Here is a 6,305-nt window from a genome sequence, read left to right on the forward strand (position 1 = left end):
AAACGTACAAAAACACACCTAGAACACATTCTGAACAGTCAACTGAATTTCAAAACACACACCCTTTTCGATACAATCATGAACACACCCCACAACAACAGGAAACCAGAAGATAGCGCTGGACCTCACTAGGCTTAGGACAATGACGAACACCACGTCAGAACTAGTCAGCCAGGTAATTTTTATAATGTTAACACAGTAAAGAAGTTATTGTAATCAGTTTAATTTTATGGGCATGTAACTTAATATCTTTCACACGACATCATACACAGTTGATTAAGGAAGACTTAACTGTTGACTATGGTGTGTAGTGTACTTTTGAGAACTCTGAACATAGGATTTTCAGATTCTTTCCACATTTTCTTCTGATATTCTAGATCTTCCTGCAATTTCAACTTTTTTTGCACTACCAGTCTCCTGGAACTGTTTGTAGCATTGCTGGATATTGTTCTCATGTGGTGGATCCCTGTTGGGATATTCTCGTTTGAATTGCCATTGTATTAGACTCATGCATTATGTTCTGTCAGTCATAAGACATACGCAACTTTTTCTTCTACAGTAAACATCACAGAACAACCTGTACAGTAATAATAAAAACATGTCTACTGTCCTGACTGATTTTTCAATCCACTTTTTTCTGTGTATAAATTTAACAACAGTGAGTGACTTTATTATGACAATAATGACAGAGAATAAAAACACTTTAGCCGCATGAACACAATATTTTTGAGTTACCGGTACTGAATTAAATAAAAGCACTTTTAGTCCATTACACTTAATACATATTTCACAGTAACCTTATGAAAAGCCTCCATTTATTCTCAGAGACTGTATTTTAGACGGAAAATATATAAAATCTCGCTCCACTAGGTGTAGCTTTTGATATTAAAGCCTTAACAGTATAAAAAGCTGATGATAAAGGGCTTTCAGCAGCCAAAGGAGATTTTATGAGGAAAACTGTTGGCATACACACTACATGTTCATCGAGAAATCAAGATGTAATATTGTTGGCAAAAGTGTAAAACCTTCTAAGTTCTGAGAACGTTCTCAGAACATACGAGGTTTCGCACTTTTGCCAACGATGTAAGAAATGAAATAAAAATGTGTATAAAACATTCAAAGAATGTATAGGCTACTCTTTGGTTGCCGAGATTAATTTTATTTTGTACAGTACTCAAAGATCTCGCAAATCCTCTAAAAAATGGGTAGAAATCTTAACAGACCAGTGAAGTCTAATAAATTTACGGAAATTGATAAAGACATACATTTCTGAAGGCTATGATAACTTATCAAACTGTCAGTGATTCTTCATTGCTTATATTAATTTTAATTCTTAAAATTCGTGATTGTAGTCATGCATATATATAAATTAATTGTTTTTAATTGGCTCATTATTTTTATTAGGAATACCGTACTCCATTAAACAATGGTTCTCCGTCAACCCAAACCAATCTGCTGTCGCCAAATGTCCGTGTCGATAGCATCATCATCACTTAGTCCTTTTCTGTGCATGCTCCTTCGAACCCCATCCAACCAACATTCTCGTGCTCTATCCCTTCTGCTTGCCACTTCCGTCATGCAATTCAGTATCTTCCATGGTATTCTGTTTTCAATCATCCGTTTTAAATGTCCATACCAAGTCAAACATTTTCCTTCTATTATTTCTAAAATATTTCTGTCCACCTGCATTATTTCTCTGATTCCATTATTTCGGATTTTATCTTTTCTTGATCTTCTTGCTGACCTCCTCCAAAAATCCATTTTCACTACCATTAGTCTTTCGGCTTATCACTGTCATGTTTCTACCCCATATAATAAAGTACTTTGTAGCAGTGCCTTAAAAATTATTTTTTTAGTGCGGTGCAAAATATCCCTACTCCATAAAATTGAATTCAGCATTCCAATAATTCTCCTGCCATCAATTAATCTTCTTTCAATTTCTAAATTTGTCATTGCGTTTTTCTCCAAAATTGAACCAAGATATTTAAAACTTTCAATTTTTTTTTCTGTGTAACATATTAACTGTTCATCTATAGCGAATGTCAAACATTCATTTTCTCGAAATTTATTTGTAATTCCTACTTACCATATTCTGCAATCAGTTTTCTTATGTAAAATGCATCATCCATATCCTATGTGATCACTACCTGATCATCTGCAAACAATAGATGGTGTAAATAATAATTTTGTTCAATTTGCAGTCCCACATAGCGACAATTTCTAGACCAGTTTTTAGGCACCTATCAATACACCATGTCCCGCTTAGAGGGATGGAGAAATAAGTAATAATTTCAAGTGTAAATAATGGTTTATTAACGTAACTGTTTGCATAACTTGATGTAAAAACTCTCTGAATTTCGGAGAATGCTGAATGGAACTCGATATGTGTGCCGTGAGTTGCCCTGCAGACATCTAAACGATGGTATACAACCTTCCACCAATTCTTCTGTTGCATTTGTGGAGTCACTAGCACAGCTGCACTTGTGATGCGTTGTCTCAGTTCCTCCAAAGTGTTAGCTCTGCCTCTTTGGTACACAGCATTCTTCACAAAGCCTCAGAAAAAAAGTCCAAGGGGATCAGATCGGGCGACCTGATTGGCCAGGCAATGGGTCCTCATCTTCTGATCCACCTATTCATGTATGACGAACACAATGTTGTACTCGCGTAACAGATTTTTTTTTCTGCTAGTCATAGCACACACTGAACTTTCTGTTGTGGTGTCCACATGTTGACTATGGCTTGTTCTCCTACAAAATGGGGCCAGGCTTGTTTTAGCAACAAACAAAACGAAAGTTACGCATGCAGCTGTTTTCAAACTTTGTTGCGTAAAATTTGGACAGTTTCTCTATCTTGTCAGATGTAAATCACAACGATATATTTATCTGGTTTTAAGTGGTGAGCATTTATTTCTCGATCCCTCTAAGCAGGACACGATGTATAGATTTTAAGTAATGTTGGAGATAAGCAACACCCTTGAAAGAGTTATTTAGAGATATAAAATTCTTCTGACAAAAGGGAACCCATCTTGATTTTGGTATGTATTTTATGAGTACATTGATTTTATAATATTTATAATTTTGTCTTATTATCAACAATAAAAATTACAGTATATAGCTGAAAAGTTATAATAAAGTAGCTTTTTGTACAAATTTTGTCATTGTAAACGCTATTATTCTCAATTGTAATCATGTACAGAGGATTGTTTCTGATCTCTGGATGACATCATGTGCGTCAGGAATCACACCGACAGCTGATCTGTGAAGAGAGGTGACAGACCAATAGTGAGTGATTTCATAGTCAGAGTGCAGTAATGCCCACCAAAATCGAGCTTTTTTTTGGGAGGGATACATTACGACTCTTTCCGATACTAGTAATCATAGGAGCCTGCAAAAAACGTGGTTTCGTTATTTCCAAGAAAGGCATCTTCTATGTACTTAATAAGACTGGCAAAGATCGGATGGGATTAATTCCAGAGTGAAAAAAGCAAGCAAACCAATCCCCGCCACAAGCCACACCCCCCACATGAGATGATACAATTTAATCCCATTCGAGCTTTACCAGTCTTATTAAGTACACGGAAGATGCTTTTCTTGGAAATAACGAAACCACGTTTATTGAAGGCTTCTTTTATTTTCACTTAACTGTACTTGGCATTGGAAAGGGTCGTAATGTACCCCTCCCAAAAAGGCTTGATTTTCTTGGGCATTGCTGTTGTGAGACACCATGCACTCTGACTTTGAAATCACTCACTATTGGTCTGTCACCTCTCGCCACAGTTCAGCTGTCATGTGACTCCTGATGCAAAAGACGTCAATCAAATTCGTTTCCATAGATCGGAAACAACCCTGTGTAATCATTAAATGAAGCTTACATACACTGCAGGTACTGTGCATGTTCAACTTTCTAGAAGACATTTTGTCATCGAAAATTACTATGTTTATCATTATATTTGAAATTCACGAAATTTTGACTGCAGAGTCTATCAGTACCGGTAGTTTAAAAATATGAGTTTTTTTAAGAGTGGTGGACTTTTCAAAACCATGTTTTAGTAGCAATAAAATTTATTTATAAAAAGTACAAGTTTTGATTAAATGCCTAAAAAGGGATTACAATAAATTTCCACTCATCAACTGTGGAAAGCTGGCAATGCTGCAGCCATGGTAGATTTGCACTCAGCCCTCTGCAATGCAGTAAAGTGGAGCTCTTATTGTTGTTTATGCTCTCCAACATTGCTACATGTTGCATTTAATTTTTTCGAAAAAGTCAAAATTTCTCAATAGATTGTTGATCATATCAAAAAATATTTTGACAAAATTTGCTCGTGATGACTTAAATGATCTGATCTATAATTCAAGTATAATTTACGTAATATGCTTCCTTCCACTCTGTATAATAATTTGTACAAAAAAAAATAAGTATCTTTATTTGAAACAACATAAAATGGCTATTTACTCGAAATAAACTCAACTTTTAGTTTTATTTGTTTCTTACATTAGATGTGCTCAATGAAAAATGGTGATATACAGTACGTCTACAAAACATTTGTCTACAAATGAATTATTATTTGTTTAATAATAATAATAATAATAATAATAATAATAATAATAATAATATAATAATAATAATAATAATAATAATAATAATAATAATAATAATAATAATACCTTCAATCGAAAATTTATTCAGGCAAGGAAAAAAGACAAAGGGGTTAATGATGAGCTTGTATTAATACATCTTTAAATGTTTCAGAAGCAGATTGAAAATTAGATTTTATTTTTATAAAAAATAATAATATTCCGAAGTGATACAGTGTTAAAAGTTGTGCAACCAAGATGAAAAATAATAATAATTTCAGAATTATGGCTCAATGGAAAAATGATTTAGACTGAACTTTCAAAGCTTAAAGTTATCGCCACGAATTAAATTATGAAATTAGCTCATGCTTACTCTTTATGGGTTATTTTATTGTCTTATATTTGTATTTAAATTTTGATATTGTTTTACTTTTTTTAATCAAGTTCTTGATTACACTCTTATAACACTTGCATTGCATGAGTTCACTGTTATAACACTTATATTGCAATCACTATTAAGTTATTTAAATTAAATAACAACTTCACTGTCTTAATATTGAAATTATGTTGTTATTTTGCCTAATTGAATAGTTTCGATGTCATATCCATCATCCTCTGAATTCTAGTGAATTTCGGAACACACATCCTTTTCGTTATAACACTATCAGTTATGAACACAAACAGAAAACCAAAAGATAGCACGGGAACTTACTGGAATTCAGAGGATGATGGATATGACATTGAAACTAGTCAATCAGGTAAAATAACATAATTTAAATATTAACACAGTGAAGTTGTTATTTATTTAAATTAAATAACAACAGTTCAGCAGTTAATTTTTAAGTTGTAATGCTTAGCATTGTATTGCATTATCATTAGTAGGTTTTATTTAGTGTTATCCAGAAAATAATAAATACATGAATTCTTGAAGATGATGTTAAGTAGACTTGTGCTGAAAGTGACAATATACTGACACAGATACGTAGAGGACATACTCATACTATACAAAGGAAACAAACGACAAATACACAAGCTACACCAATACATAAACAAAATACACCCAAAACTCCAATACACATTGGAACTTGAAAACAATAACTCCATAAATTTCCTAGACATCACCATAACAAAAGTAAACAACAAACACACCTTCAAAATATACAGAAAACCAACCACTACCATCACACACATACACAACACATCTAATCACCCCACACAACATAAACATGCTGCATTCAGGACAATGGTACACAGATTACTCAACATACCCATGAGCCAACAACACTACAATGAAGAAGTGAACACAATCAATTACATAGCACAAGAAAATGGTTACAATCCAAACATAATAGACAACATCATAAGGAAGACAAAACAAAAACTCAACAAACGCAAAAACATACAAAACACAAGAAGAACACAAGAAATACATCACACTAACATACGAAAACAAAAACACACACACGATCGCATCCTCATTCAGAAAACAGAAATACAACATAGCATACAGAACAGAAAACACACTACAAAGACATCTCAACACACAAACAACACAAACAAATAAGTAGAACCACACAGGCTTATACAAACTCACATGCAATAGTTGCGACAGTTTCTACATTGGACAGACAGACAGATCATTCCAAACTCGATACAAAGAACACATTAAAGCAATAACCAGATGACACAATACATCTACATATGCCGAACACATAACTAATGCTAACCACA

The 6,305-nt window shown here is 33.5% G+C and overlaps 1 protein-coding gene across 11 annotated transcripts in view; it reads left to right on the forward strand.

Annotated features, from left to right (window-relative positions):
• The window catches only part of Camta (Calmodulin-binding transcription activator), a 1,741,786-nt gene that overhangs the window by 1,708,261 nt on the left and 27,220 nt on the right, over positions 1-6,305 (forward strand). The gene's annotated exons all lie outside the window — the stretch shown is intronic.

Source organism: Periplaneta americana, chromosome 1 (genome assembly GCF_040183065.1).
Source record: "Periplaneta americana isolate PAMFEO1 chromosome 1, P.americana_PAMFEO1_priV1, whole genome shotgun sequence".
NCBI lineage: Eukaryota > Metazoa > Arthropoda > Insecta > Blattodea > Blattidae > Periplaneta > Periplaneta americana.